Source organism: Manis pentadactyla, chromosome 4 (genome assembly GCF_030020395.1).
Source record: "Manis pentadactyla isolate mManPen7 chromosome 4, mManPen7.hap1, whole genome shotgun sequence".
NCBI classification, from domain to species: Eukaryota; Metazoa; Chordata; class Mammalia; order Pholidota; family Manidae; genus Manis; species Manis pentadactyla.
Genome location: NC_080022.1, coordinates 20,464,771 through 20,480,423, shown reverse-complemented (window position 1 = coordinate 20,480,423; position 15,653 = coordinate 20,464,771). Strand labels below are relative to the sequence as shown.

The 15,653-nt window shown below is 56.1% G+C and overlaps 1 protein-coding gene across 1 annotated transcript in view; it reads left to right on the top strand.

Annotated features, from left to right (window-relative positions):
• The window catches only part of AHDC1 (AT-hook DNA binding motif containing 1), a 64,137-nt gene that overhangs the window by 30,933 nt on the left and 17,551 nt on the right, over positions 1 to 15,653 (top strand). Inside the window, 1 exon segment of the mRNA XM_036914910.2 lies at positions 12,054 to 12,231. The gene's annotated coding sequence lies outside the window, so the exon portion shown is untranslated.

Below are 15,653 nucleotides of genomic sequence, written 5' to 3'. Positions count from 1 at the left end.
TTGTATTTCTCCCATCAGACTAGGGGCTCCTGAGGTTGGGGTTCATGATTTCTTCTTCTCTCCCCTCAGTCCCAGCTCATGACTGTTTCCAAATGTCATGGGAGATGAGATTAAACAGTTTGGGTGGCAAAGGATAATTTTTCTTAACAGAGACTACCCAGGCAAATACCTCCATTCCACCCCCTCAGTGGAGTAGATTCTTCCTGCACTCCACCACCTGGCAGCGCTCAAATGGGAGTGGCCATTGGAAGTAGAGTACCCCTCTTTAACCCTGAAAGCCTGGCTGGCAAAGGGTTAAAGCAGCTGCCCCTTCCTCCCCTCAACCTTGCTTTGGTATGTGAGCTCCCCCAGGCTGGGGGGATGGGAGGATGGGGGGGTGTCTGTCGCCTTATAGCCACTCATGTGGTCAGCTCAGACCTGACCAGTCACATTCCTGCCCAGGAGGGCTGGAGCTTGAGGTGGAGGGGCAGGGGCCTAGAGGGGGCTGGGTTTGTAGGATTGCAAGGGGGGATACTAAGAAGCTGGGGCAAGGGGCTGCTGGGAACATGGAAGTATTGTGCAGTACAAACCCCAGGAAGGTTGAATCCACTTCCTGGTCCTCTGGGCCTCAGTCTCCCTGTCTTTCCTTCCATTTTGCACTGCCCAAAACATTACTGTGGTCCTCATAGCTGTGATACGGGTACAGACCTGGTCCCAACTCTAAACAAAAAGAAGAGGGTGGCAGAAGTAGTTCCTGACATGCAGGCAGAAAGACATGTGGGTAGCCTTCAGTGTGACTTTCTGGTGCTCGGTGGAGCTTGGCTGGGATTTTGGTCAGCGGTCAGAGGCTTTGAGATCTAGGGTATGGAGCAGGCTGTGCTAGACAGTAGAAAGAGACCTGGGCGGAGACCCAGGAAGCCTGGTTCTCTGCCCAGCCCCATGCTTGACTCCTCATAGCCTCAGTCGCCCCATCTAGGAGGCTTAGGCCAGTGGTCTCTAAAAGTCCTCCTGTCCTGTTAATCGGTGGCTCTTGGTGAGGGATGAAGAGTAGGGGGCAGTGGTCTAGAGGGATGTGGGAAGCTGTCAACTCAAGGGGGAGTTTGCAACGTGATCCCAGAGCGAAAATAGCCCAGGTCATTTTCAGCTGCTTGGGCGGAGGAAGGTATCTGATCTCAGCAGGGCAGGACAGCTTGGGCAGGGGACAGGGAGGAGCATTCTGTGAAGCTCTCTGGGAAACCAGACCCCAGGATGGGAGGGTGGGTAAAGGTTGGCATGCCCGGCTGGGCTTCCTGAGAGCCGCCAGGGCCCTGGAGGGGGCTCCCGAATAGAAAGAGGAGGAATGCAGTGGGTTAACAGGAGGTGAGGGCTGGACTCTGTCCCCCTTTGGGTCCTGGCCTGGGTGAGGTGAAAGGTCAGCCCCAAGGAGTCCAGGCACAGCTGGGGAAAGAGTAACCTGATCCTTTTCCCCAGCTAGGCTCAGGGGATCACAGAGCCGCCTCCTCCAGGAAAGGTGCTTTGACATCCCCTGGAAGGAGTTTGTTTCCACTTGTTCTCAGTGGGGGTTGGGGACTAAGGAAGGGTCCTGGCCCTAGGGGTCAAGGAGAACCACAGGCCTGGCGCCCCAGCCAGTATGGCAGTGCTTTGTCATCCTGGGGTCAGGGGAGGTGCCGGTGAGCCTACTGGAAAGGTTAAAGGTAGCCTATTTTGGCCCTGCTCTCACTCTGTGCCCCATTTATATTGACTCTGAGGGCCCACATTGGGGCTGGGGCATACCTAAAGATAGGAACCCTCCCCCCCCCAAAAAAAAAGCCCCACATTTGCTGATTAGTGAGAGAAACTGACTGATAGTAGACTGTGACATTGAGATGTGTTTGGGTGGAGAATTACACCTTGACTCTGAGATGACTTTGCTGTCTGTAGTTGTATATGTGGAGTGAGTGAGATGGTGTGATGGGAGGCAGAAATAATACGTGGAAGGACATGGGTTCTGAAGTCAAGCTTGCTTAACTTGGGTTCAGATCCTTGGTTATGCCTTAGGCAAGCTCTTTAACATAAGCCTCAGTTAACCCCAGCCACAAAATGGGAGTAATAGTATTTACCATAAAGGATAATTGTAAGGACTGGCACAGAATAGATGCTTGGTAAAAAGTAATTTTAATGAGCCTCATTGTGTGCCAGTCGTCCACAGTGTGGAGCCCGTATAGAAGCTGGGAGTCTGACTCCAGAGCAGGAGTTAATGAGCTATAGATGGTCTGAGGGAGAGGGTAGTTGCGGGAATGTGACTGGATGCCTGTCCCCAGGACTGCACATGAGGCTGTGGGAGTATCCAGGTCACTTGGGGTGAAGTGAATGGTGTTGAGTCTGTCGCAAGGGATGGTTGGGGCAAGGTTCTGACCGCTGACCTCCGGGGCTGGTGACAGTCCCCCACTCCCCACCCCAGTGAGCTTTGTGCAGCCATGTGTGGGTGTAGCTGTCCCTAGAGTGTGGCTGTAGGTATGTTTGAGAAGGCACAGGCATCCCAAGGAAGAACAAGCCTTCTTTTGTACGCGTCCAGCCCGGGGCTGGGTTGGGCCCTCTCTGGGGGATCCCCTGTTTCCGCGCCCAACTCCCCGCCCACGGACAGCGCCCCGGCCCCGCCCGTCACCTGAAGGGGTGGCGAGGCAGCCTGAGTGCCCCCTCCCGGGGACCTGCACTCTGGGCAGGGGGGTTGGTGCTGGGGGCAGGGGCAGGGGGCGTGCCCGAAGCCCTGTCCCCGCCCTCGTGACATCACTTCAGGTGCTACCAATCTTCGGGAGCCCTTGCCACCGGCGGCCCGCCCCCTCCCCGGCACTGCCCCTGCAACCTCGAGCTGCCTCGGGTGGAGGAGGAGCTGGGCCGGCCTACGGGACGGGAGACCATTACAGGCCTCACCCTTCCTGCTCCGGGAGGGGATAAACGCGCGACCCTAAGACCGTTTCGCTCAGCTTCCCTTGAAGAACCTCACAAGCTCTCTTATCTGGAGCACTCTACCCTCTTGCCCACCTATCCAGATCCTGCCAGGTACCACTTTCTGCAGGAAGATTTCCAGAAGTGACCTCCTCCCGCAGTTTTTTCTTCTGATTACCTAATACCCTTTTAGTGACCCTTTATAATAGTGGCATCACCAGTACTACTACTAATACCAGCGCCATCCACTGAATAATTTACTGTGTACCAAACTGCTCTGTGTTTTTCATGGAATATCTTACGCGATTGATCTCTTGATTGCTTTCTACCTTGTCTTACGAGCCTTTCTCACTTACTGGATTGGAAATTCCTCTGGGCAGGGGTTCCAGACACAGCATGGCTCAGAATAGGTACCACTGAATGTTTAGGATGGATCATAGATGAGACAGGCCTGTGGAGGGAGCATATCTTCTAAAAAGCCACTGTGGGTAAGTAGAAGTCAAAGCTTAAAACCAGGTTTCCCAGCTCCATTCAAGTCTTTGGTTCCGGTGTGTGACTAAGGGTAGAGAGTTGCACAAAAGATGTTCTAGACCTTCCCTTTCCTCCACAGGAGGGCCTCTCCTGCCCCTCCCCCTGCCCCAAGATGGGGAGAACCTAAAGTCTATCATCTGTCTTCCTCTGCAATCCACACAGCTTGTACCAGAACCCTTGAATTCTGGGAGGAGGAAGGACATTTAGGGGAGCTGAGAGGACTTTTGTAAGCCAAAGGGACAGTTCTGGGCCATAAGGAGTATTGTGGTCCTAGTAATTGGAGGTACTGGTTCTGCGGACATAAAGGTTTAGCTTGCAGGTGGGAGGTTCCAAGTTAGGCAAAGAGGAGTATTGGGAGCCAAAGTATGTGGGGGTTCAGTGCAAGGAAGGCAGGGATTAGACTGGGCCTGTACTTCCTCCACCAACAAGCAGCCCAGTGGAATGCTGGGAGGCCCCGGGGATGGGGCCAGGCAGCCAAGGTGTCTCCAGTGGCACAGAAGCAGTTAAGAGCTGCCTCAGCCCGTTCCTTCAGACAATTAGTGACATCTCGCTTGACAACACCACACTGAGCCGATGCAGACCTCAGCCCCCCTCCCGGCACCCCCACGACCGCTTCAGCTGTTTATTCTTGGGCTTTAACAATTGGGATTCTGACTTGGAGGAGCGGGCGCCCCGCGCTGCCCTCTGACCCTCTGTCGCCTTGGCAACTGGAGCCCGGTAGGCCTGGGCTCTGCGTTAGGATTACAGATCCTGAATTCACAATCTTGCTGCTCCCCTGCAAGCACAAGCAGCGGCAGTGGTGGCAACATGCAGTATCCTCATCTGGACTGGAGGAGACAGAGCAGGAGGGTCCCTGGGGCAACCCAAGCTGCGGGTGGGGAACCTGGGATGCCCAGGCAGCCTGGAGAGTGGTACCCCCCTGACAGCCTCCATGGGGTGGAGCAGGGCCCAGAGCCCTCCTCAGCTCCCAGCATCTCCCCAATTCCTCTCTGGAAACTTTCGTCCTGGTAGAGCCCCAAGGGCAGGGGTGAGGCTTCTTCATCACCCCCCTCTTTTCCCTTCAGTCAGCCCCCTACCATGCCCAGAACGCCAAGTGCCAGCCAACTGTGCCCCTGCCGTGCCCGCAGCCATGGCAACAGGCCCCCCTCCCTCGCCAGCTTTGCTCCTCCCCCCCGCCCCCCACCCCGCAGCCAACTGCCCCAGCTGAAACCAGAGCTGATGCATCTGTGAGCCTCCTGCCCAGACCCACATTCCATTTCTGTCCTCTGTCCCCCCAGCCCTGGCGATGACACCTCCGCCTTCATCCTCATGCCCCCTCCCTCCTCACCTCTGTCTACTGCTATCCCCCCAATACGCAAATACATTTAGCATCTATCATATAGTGTCTCCCCCTTCCCTCCCCATTCTCTGAGTATGTCTCACCCTCTCCAGCTGTCTCTGTTGGTCTCTGAGTGTGTCAGTCCCTGTCTGTCTCCAGCTCCCTGTGGTGTTCTCAGCTCTCTGTGCACTGCCCTGTCTGTGGCAGGCTCCTTCTCCATCTCTTCCCCTCTGTGTGTATATTACTCTTTCTCTGTCTTTGTCTCTGCCTCATTCTGCCTGTCTCTCTATCTCTTTGTCTTTTTCTTCCTCCTCTGTCCCTCTCTTCCCAAGTCTCTGGTTTGCTGTTTTCCTTCCAACAGCATTTATTCTCTCCCTCCCTCTCTCTCTCTCTGTGTCTCCTCTCCTCCCTCCCTCCTCTTCTCTTTCTCTTTGAGTCTCATCCTGCCCTGTTTCTCTTGCCCCTCATTCTTTCTCTTGTCTCTCTTCCTGACTCTGATTCTCTGCCTTGGTTTCTCCCTCCCTCTCTTTCTCTTCTGACTCTCCCTTTAAATATGTAGATTTATTTCAGGTCTTCCTCCATTTCCCAGTTGGTCATTTCCCTCACAGCCCCTCCACTGGAACTGGGATGGAGGCCGTCCAGAGTCACGCAAAGGAGCCGCCGCTTTCAAGCAGGAGCCAAATGTCCTGGCACTCCATCAGGCATATGTGGTTGACTCTGAAATGGGAAGGGGGGCTTCTAAGGCCAGAGAACCTACAGTGGGTGGGGCAGCAGGAACCAAGCATGCCAGGCCTTCCCCTCCAGGGTTTCAGAGGACGAGCTCCATCCATCTGGTCTACCTTCAACTAGCCCAGGTAGGGCACAGAGGTTTGTCCCAGGGCTGAGCTGGCCCAAGAAGCCCCCTAGCTATAAGAACTTGAAAAGCATATCTAGGCCTCACTGATTCTGAGAATTTGTCTCCTCTGCTGCAGTGATGGCTGTCTTAGACTGTGCCTCAGTTTCCCCCAGTGGCACAGAGTTCCTACCCTGGCTCTGTCTCTGACTTATTTAAAGTACACTGAGTTCCTAGAGCAATGTTAGGGTTATGAAGAATGGGACGCCTGTTCTTACAAAGAAGAGAAGTATTATTCCTACCCTCTTGCTCACCGACACCAGGGCGACTCGGACTCCAGCATGGAAGAATTTGTTTGGCTCAGGGCAGGAGTAGAATAAGGGGCTGTCTCCTTAAGTATCTGGGTGGCAGATAGTGCCCCGCCTCCCCCCAAGACTAGCAGCCCCTGTTGTCAGGCCCTCCCTCCCCGTCTGGACAGTGGCTGCTAGCCCTCCTCCCTGCCACCCCTCATCTAGGAATGAGCTTGGAGTCATGGGAAACAGGCTCTGGGGTGGAGGTGCCAGGCCTCCAGGGCCCAGCCCTTGCCTCTGGGTGTGATGAGACCTGGTCAGGCAGACAGTTCTAGGACTTTGGGGTCTGGGCACTACTCACTAAGGGGCCAGGCCCGGGAGAAGGGGTGCCGGGGGGGGGGGGGGGGAGGCGGGTTGCACGCAAGGCATGCTGGGCCCCCTTGGCGGGTGGGTGGGGGGAACAAAGCTGGCATCGAGGCCTCAGCTAAAATTAGCTGCTTCCCTGCGCGGGAGCGAGCATGCCTGCCAGCCGCCCAGATCGCCGCTGCCTCGGCAGGCCATCTGTCGCCACGTTTTGCTCAGTCCCCTAAGGCCCTCCAGCTCCAGCCACCCCCAGGGGCTAAAGGAACTCCACTCTGAGGCTGTCCCTGGCCAAGGCTCTGGGCTGTGCTGCTGTCATGCTGTGTGACCTCAGATTAGGTCTGTCCCTCTCTGGGCTCCTGTACAAGAGGGCTCTGGACTCTGACATCCTGACACCCAGTCCTCCCAAACACCAGTTGCTCGTGCTGGTCATGGGGGCAGGGGTATGGACTGCCTCCCTCCCTTAGAGCTGGCCCTCTGGTCCAGCTTTCAGAGGTGGGCCAAGTGGGGTTTAGGGTTAAGGTCAGGTGTGTGACAGACTCCTCTCAGTTTCCTTGGCTGCAATGGACAGTAGGGCAGCTCTGTAACCAACAACACCCCAACCTTTCCCCGGTACACACATTATTACCAACAACCAAGCAGTCTTTTAGAAACGGCTCCAGGTGGGAAGCCAGGAGGTGGAAGCTGAGTTCAGCTGATGCTGACTTGCTCTGCAGCTTGGACAAGTCTCCTGCCCTTAGTCTCTTTCCCCTCCTTTAATAAGCTCCCATTTCTTGAGCACCTGTCATTTCATGCCACAGTGTCTCATCAGACTGACATTATCATCCTTGCTTTACAGCTGAGGAAACAGGTACAGAAAGCTGAAGTTCCTTGTGAGGACATGGTAGAGCCAGGGGTTGGACTGGCTGTGTCCTTCTTATGGCCTCCAGTGCTCTGCTAGCTGGTCTCCAACCTCAGTTGCTTTCTGGGCCCTGCCACTTCCCTGGCTCCTGCCCTTTTCCTCTCCCCCAAGCCAGTGACTGAGCTGCTGCTCCAGGGTCACTCAGCTTGGCCTGGGCGGAGCTCAGACTTGAACCCAGGCCCTTGGCTCCTCGCCTCCCTCACTCTCTGGCCAGGAGGCTGGGCCTGTTCTCTGGGTGAGTCATGCCTCTGGACTTTGGTCTCCTTGTCAGGCTCTGTTGCCTGAATTTGGAGAGGGGGCTTTGTAAGGCAGAGGGGCTCCCATGGCAGAAGGAGGGGTCTGCAGTTACCATCCTCCATCCTCAGTCCTGGGCCCCGAGGGGAAGGTGACAGCAACTCCAAGCCTGCCTCCCCTCCACAGACCTCTAAGAAGCCTTGTAGGAACAACTCCTCAGTCTCGGCTGCAGGCCCCCTTCTACCACTCATTCTGCTCCCTCCCTAGGTAACAACTACATTCAATTAGAAATGGGGTTGGGGGGTGGCAGTTTGGGGAGGTGGCATTTCCAGAGGTTGTTTGTGTGCCCAGGCGGCTTCTCTCCCAGCACTTGTCTACCCCGGCACCAAGCCACCAGGTTACCCAGGAGGGAGGCCATGGCACCTCCCCTACTGGTGTCCAGGGACCAAGGTCACGCCCAGAGCCCTGTGTGCCTCCACCTCCTCCTGGGGCCAGTGGTGTTTGTCACTGGGGCAACGTGCGGCTGTGCCCGGCTCTGGCAGTGCTGGGGTGACATTCATGCCCTGTGAGCTGTGACGCCTCTGCAGGCAGAGGACAGCACCACCCAGGCTGGTGACAGTGATGGGGGAGCTGTGGGGGGGAGCTGTCACCTGTCCGAAGCTGTCAAGGGGGTGACATGTTGTATAACCATCTGGCCATCTGGAGTGAGGACTCATGGGGAACGGGTGAGGGTGTGTCCCTCGCATATATTGTGGGGTGGGGTTGGGTACCTTTGTCACACCTGGGAGGTGAGGCTTGTGTAAGTGTACATATGTGTGTGAGACGGGTTAGGTTCTCTGGGGATTTCACAGCCCATTAGTGGTTGTGGGAGTACCTGGGTAGTTATACCGTTGTGAAGGTTGATAATCTGCATCCCTGTCTCAAATTGTCTGGGAGTATTAGATGTGCCCCTCTCACGCTTTTGGGGAGGTGACAGGTTATGTGCTTAGCTCACATCCTGTAGGAGGGTAGTCACCGACTCGAATGCCTGTCTCTCTGACTATTGGGTATGTGTGAGATGTCACCGTGTGCCCATCTCATGCTGTTGTGGGGAGTGACATGTGTGATTATCTCTTGCTGTTGAGAAGTTGTCAGTAACTTGGGAGATTGTCTGTCACCCTGAAGAAATAACATGTTGCCCAGTGGTGTGGGGCCAAGAGTTGGTGGGGCTTCCCACTCCAACCACAGGGCCCCAACGGGCTGGCCAGAGGAAGCACTCAAGGCCCTAAGCCTAGGGACAAATGTGGAGTGGAGGAGTCTCAATCCTGCATGACCTACCTTCTGACCCAGGTGCCGACCCTTGGGACTGTTCCCCAAGAGGAAGGACCCCATGTTTCTCAGAGGGTGTGGAAAGGGGCCTTGGGCTGGGGCGGGTGTGACTGGAGAGGTGGGGCCTCAGGCAGGGTTCACATGGAGAGCTGTGGCCCCACAGGCCTGGGGGACCCTATTCCCTGCCTCTTCTGCCCCTGAAACTGTTAAAACTAATTAAGGCTGTGGAGCCGCAGGATTAATCGGGGCAGCTCTGCGCGGGCCGGGAGCTCAGGTAGTCGATTAGTGCGCCGTGGAGGATATTGGATTTCTGAACCGCAAGTCAGCACTATTCGGGCCTGTTATCTCGCCGAGGCTCGGGGGTCAGGAGGCGGGAGGCCCCGGGCGCGCTGACCGCCCCCTCCCGGCCAGCTCCGGAGCGTCCACTCCCCCTGCCCACACACCATCTCTGGCCTGTCTGCCCAGCCTCCCCACCCTCTCTCTGGCCTCGGGGCCTGCTGCTGCCTGCTCGGCACCCTCACCCAGCCCTTTGCCCTGGCCCACCCTGGCCTGTGGCTCATTCTCCCCACCCCACCCCTCCCGTCACCCGCTGTCAGGCTTTCTTCCCCAGGGCCGCTCTCCTCTCCGGCCCTCTGCCTCTCAGTCCCTCCTGGCTTGCCTGGCACTCTGTGCCTCAGACACTGCTCCTCAGCCCCTGACCAGTCTCCACTTCCCCCTAGTCTCCCTTCTGTCCCTGTCCCGCACGCTGTCCATTAGCCTCTCCTTGTCAGCAGTCTGTCTCTCTGCTTTTGTGTGTGTGCTTGTCTCTCTGTTTCTGCCGCTGCCTGTCTCTGTATCTCATGTCTCTCTGTCTCTGTTTCTCTTCCGCTGGGTGACTCTCTGGATCTCTCTCACTCTCCCTCTGGTGCTCAATCTCTCCCTCTCCCTCTCTCTCTCTCTCTCTCTCTCTCTCTCTCTGTCTTTTCCTCTCTCTCTCTTGTGTGGTCTCGGCTGGTGTCTGCAAGCAGAACAAATCTCCCCCAGCCAACACCCCCTGAACAAGGAGGCCAGAGCAGCTAATGGGAAACATGTGATTCTGCCTTGCGCCTGGAGCACCGTGAAGGGAGCCTTAGTCCCAGCTCAGCCCCTGCTCCCCCCTTGCCGCATTCCCCCCACCACACTGTCTACCGCCTCCCAGTGTCTCCCCCAGCCTGTGGACAGACTCTTGCAAGTTCCCCATCATTTACATTTCAGGGGTGGGAGAGCTGCTGGTTATCAGTTGGGGAGTGTCAGGTTGTAGAGGGGCTGGGAGCAGCTTTGCTCCTTAGGCGGCCCTAGCCCCCAGGGCCAGGCAGACCCCGGGCAGGCTCTCGCTGCTGCTGCCACCACCACCATATGTAGGAGAACAGGGCCAAGATGAGCTGAGCTGTGGGGGCCTGGTTGGGGGACAGCCAGTCCACCCCCACTGGAGAGCTTTGGGGCTACCAGATTTCCATCTTTTCTGCCCTCCTGGGCCTCTGGAGAGCTGCAGAGGTGGGGGCTCCCCAAGGGCCTGGGAGCTGCCGGGCTGCATATCTGTGCCCACCCAACCACGGGAAAGGAGGGGGTGTGGATCAGAGGAGGGAGGCTCTGGCAGGTTGGAATTCTCCTCTGCCTGTGGATAAATTGTCCCTAATCCAGGCTTGGGGAGTTGTCTGGCTCCTACAGAGGGAGAGGGAGAGAGAGAGCGGAGATAGGAAGGGAGGAGGGAAGCAGGCACATAAACATGGTGACACAGACACACACTGTCTCACAAAGGGTCTGTCACATGCACACGTGCACACATGCACTGACAAGTTACACAAAGGTACCACACAGACACTGAGGCACCATTGTGCTAACACACACCGTGGCACACAGCCCCCCTCACATATGTTGACACTGACATACAGCTGTCCTGGCACAGACATACAATGACATGGCACAAGGACCCACTGACATACATAGACACACAATGATAAGGTTGTATAGCACATAAATGCATGGACACACACACAAACACATACTGGCCCACAGTGAAACTGGCCCGCAGGGACACCGTGACCAGTCACGCTGTCACACCATGACCCTGAAAACCCAGAAAAAGGCAGAGGTAAGAGGAAGGCAGCACTGATCCACAATGACACCAGTGCCTGCAGTCGCAGGCCTTGAGATTGGAAACCTGCAGGGACAGCAGAGGATCAGCTGCACGACCCCCTGCCCCAACACACACACACACACACACACACACACACACACACACATCCAGAGAGCTCTGAAACAGGCAGAAACTGGTTTGGTTCCTGCCACAGTGAGATGCAGAGAGCCAGGCAAAGTGTGTACACATGCCAGCACACTCATACGCTTGGCACACCTTGTTACACACTTACACTTCGGTCCTCACAGGCATGCAAACACAGGCTCAGCTGGACACAGAGCTGGAGAGACCCAGATACACACACCCGCACATACAACTGAAGACGCCAAACCCAAGTATACTTCAGCCTCTCTTCCACGCACACACACAACTGAGTAAACACAGTCCCCAACATGTACACTTTTAAGCACACATAACCACAAAGACCTACAAAAATACAGAGAAGCATATATAAAGCTAAATAGACCCAGGAACCCACATAACAGGTGTATTCACCCAGACAGCTGAATATTCACAGATATGCATTTATGCAGGCATGATCTCTAACACACACACAAATTCCTAGGCAACCAGAACCCATAAGTAGTCCATGAAGGCCTTGTTCCCAGACCCCTTTGGGGCTCCAATATGGACCTCAGGGAGGAAGACAAATGGGCAGGAAGCAGAGGGTTGGTGAGAAGGACCATGGTTATTAAGAAAACAAGAGCTATAACCAGATGCTAATGGAGAAGGGTAAATGCCAGCTGCATACACACCCTTCATGGAAATCTGCATTCATCATCACCTTGAAGAACAGCTCTCACACCTGCATTATAAACAAACTCTTAGAGTCTATAGTTTCCCCAGGGTGCTTCTCCCTATCTGTAAGATCTCCCCATTTTATAGATGAGAAAGCTGAGAATCAGATAGGTTAACTGACTTACCCAAGATCACACAGGAAGGGTTGAACCAAGGACTGTCTGACTGCCAAGGCCAGGTTCTTTCCACCATAGCATGTGTATTCCTGTTCATGTATGCAGGTACTAATACATACAGAGATGCTGTTCCCCAATAGGAACCTGGGGTTTCAAGAGATGGTCTCACAACTCCCCAGTGAAATGAGGTTGGAGCTGATTTCATTGTGTGCAAGAGTGGACCCCATCTAGGATGGCCTCCTGACCCTCTGTTTGGCACATCGTGTGTCCGTGCTTATGACTGGGATGCTATGTTTGCTTCCACAGATGGGAGCTTGCCTGCCTGTCTACGCATCAGCCTGGACCCCAGAGCCTGTCCAGCTAAGTGCGTGCAGAGGGCCCTGGCTGCCGGGCGACTCTCAGGTCCCCGTGGAGACAACCCTGGGATCACTGGTGAAGACAGGCCTTTCCTGCTGAGCCAGGCCTGTCTGCCCAGCCTGCCCAGGTAACAGTGTGCAGGGAAGCCAGGTCTGTGCCTGGGCCACACCCAGGAAGTGGGGATCAGGAGGACTTACTTCCCAGCCCTAGCAGGGACTTACCCCTGCCGGCTTAGGCCAAAAAGAGACTCTTTATAAAATCAAAATATATTAACCCAACTTACTCAAACTCCCCATTATCCAGAGAGAGGAACTGAGGCCCATGGATATATAGCAAGTTCCCCAGAGTCCTGCTTCCTAGTCTGGGTACTCTTCCCAGCACCTTGATGACCTGAGAGAACTGGGAAGAGAAAGGAGTTGTGACAATGACCAGAACTCAGGGCAGAGGTGGAGACCAGAGTGCCTGATGTGTGCAGCTGACACCCAGGAGCTTTTTCTACTGGAGTCTGTGGAAGCAGAGAGGTGGGAGGCCAAGGTGAGGTGCCGAGAGGACCTGGGTAGTTCAGGTATGCTAGGTTGCCCTCATAGGATGAGACAGAGCAAGGGTGGGGGCAGGACCCCCCCCTCCCTACTCCTGGCCCAGATTAGCCCACCCAGACTCATGAGCCATGGAGGCCAGGTGGGGCTGCCCTGCCCTGCAGAGGCAACTCCCTGAACTGACACAGGAAGCCTCTGGGCTCCAGGAAGCTCCCTAGAGCCCAGCCTGCCTGGGACCCCACCCAGCTTCCAAAAGAGCATTCCTGGGGCCTGAGGTCTGGGGGTGGAGCCTCATGGAATAGTAAGGGTGGGGAGGTAGGCTGTGGGAGGATGCAGGGCAATCTGTGCCCGACTATAAATGCACAGGGCATCTTGTGTGCACCCCCCAGGCTTTGTAAGGCTCTGCCAGGTGTGCAGGGTTGTATGTACAAAAGTTATATAAGTGGACTGGACTAGTCCACATTTAAGGGCTCTGTATGAGGTAGAGGGCAGTGCGGGTGAGTGCAGGATTCAGACTAGGTACTGGGCAGGTATGGGAATACTAAAGTGTTGTGTGTACCACACTGCATGATATATGTGAGGGGGGTGCTAGTGTACACTGGGGAGGGGTGTGTAGAAAAGAATTAACACACTGGGGTGACACATGGTATGCTGGGATGGCGTGTGTGCACGGGGATCTCTGCATGTCACTGGGGAAGCGTGGGTGCAGGATTCTGGGTGCACACTGGGGTTGGTGTGTGCACGTGGCTCCATTTGTGCTTTGGAGGTGGGCTGGGCAAGCCTTCAGCTGAGCTGGGCTCAGCAGTGCCCAGCCTTGTGGCCAAATCGCTGAAGTCACTTCCTTTCCAGCAGCAACTTTCCAGGAGGAGGAGTTCTTCAGACCTGGGCGGGGAGGGGTGTGGGGGGTGTGGAACAAGGAGCTCTCAGGGGAAGGAGGGGGGTGGGGGTGAGAGGCTGTAGGGAGGGCCTGGTGGGGCTGGAGGAAGGGAGTCCTCCAGGAGACAGACAGAAAGAAAGACAAGGACAGGAGTCTGGGAGGGCCAAGGGCAGGAGGGGATGGGGGCGGAGCAGGGCGGGAAGCACAGTCCCTGGATGACCTCGGAGGGAGGAAGGGAGGGCCACCGGCAGGGTGACCCTCAGGTTCAGCTAGAGCTGGCAGTGGTGCTGCACACCTGGCACCGAGGGCAGGGGGCTGGCAGGGGGCGGGTCTAGGGCAGACCTGCTTGCCAGGTGCCCTGCTCCAGGCAGGAAAGGGGTGGGCTCAAGGGCTGCACAAAGGAGCTCTTGTGGCTGGGGGTAGGGTGGGGTGGGGTGTGCTGTGCTGTGGGGGGGCCCTGATGTCTCCAGGGGGCGGGGCAGGACTTGCTTCCCCTCGGGGGCATCAGTGGCTCTAGGGGGACACCTAGTGGTGAGGGAGGGTAGTGCACCTGGATGACTGGGAGGGGGTAAAGAAGCCAGAAAGGGGTAGATTGAAGTAAAAAATTAGAGCTGGTGGGACTAGGAGAGTTGGAGGAGATGGTAGAAGAGGGGGCTGATTCTCTAGACATTGAAAAAGTTTGGTTTAGAGGAGCCCAGCAAACCTAAATTCAGACTCCAGCCCTTGCATGTCACGGCTGTTTGTCCTTAAGGGTATGGTTTAACCTCTCTGTGCCTCCATTTACATGTCAAATAAGTGACAGCTGCCATTATTATTTTCATCATTGTTTTTGTTATTGTTTTGGGCTCGAGTCAGGTTGGAAGATCTTCAAATACAATTGGGTGGGTGAGAGAGAAGTAAAGAAGAGATTGAAGGGGAGTGATGGCAGTTCCTGAGGGGGCAGATCCTGGGAGATAAAGACCCAGAAGGAAGGTGGTGGGGGAGGTCTCACAGCAGCAGCTAGCCCCTTTGAAGCAGCATTTTCTCTTTGAGGACATCCTTGAGCCTTCAGTCCTGGCTGGGAGGGAAATGGTGTGGGGGGTGCGGGGAGGAGTATGCAGGCTGGAGAGAGGGTCATGAGGCCGGAAGTGAGAGCTGGGGCTGGCAGCCTGGCTCCCCTGGGGAGGCTGTGGGTGGGGGAGGGGGAGGCGGCCTGGGGAAGGGGTGGGGTGGTCACAGCCGCAGCGGGGGAGGGTGGGGCTGGGGACTCAAGGATGTGGGCTGGCGCTTCCCGGCACTGCGCACAGCAGGTTGGGGCCCCCGGCCCCCTCCCAGTCGGCTGGTGTCCCCATGGTCAGGCTCAGACATACTGACCCAGAAGCAGACACAGGGACAGAAGGACCCTTTCGACTTTGTTCACAGCCTGGGATAGGTGGTGCTCTTGGGAGGGGTCCAAGAAAATGGCCTCCTGGGTGTGGTGGGGAGGGGAGCCAGCTGCTTCCCTCAGATCCTGGAGGCTGCAAGAGAGAGCAGTGGACGGAGTCAGGAGGTCTGGCAGGGAAGACACGCCCAGAGGTCTTCACGGGTGGGTGGAACAGAAGCCACCACAGGAGAGGAGGTTTTTCTCTTCTGCCAAGATCACACGCTCAGGCCCCAAGTGGGAGGTCTCCAGAGCAGGGAGACTGGTGAACCCCACCCTTGGTGAGGAAGGGACAGTGACTTCTGGTAGGCATCTTAAAGAGGGCATGAGAAGCCGCGGTGCAACCGTACTTTTGGAAGTCGAACTTAAAGATTCCATAGTCTGAGCCTCTTCCCTCCTTTGTGAGAGTGTTGCCCACAGTACTTCCTGCAAGAGCAACAGAGAGGTTCTTGAAGCAGAGAGAGCCTGGCCCGGAGGAGCCAGTCCACAGTCTCAGCCAGGCATGAGAGAGAACAGAACCCTGAGTGATCAAGTAGGTGGGACAATGCGCCGTTGAGGCCTGGGACCTACAGAGAAAGAAGGGACCGTGGACAGAGGGGTGTTCTGCCTGGATGAGAAACAGACGGGTCCTCCTTGTGCCATTTTGTGGCCTTGGGCAAAGTCTCTTTCCCTCTTCGGGTCTCAGTTTCATAATCTGTAAAATGAGAGGGGCGTGGGGTGGCACTAGTATGGTGTAC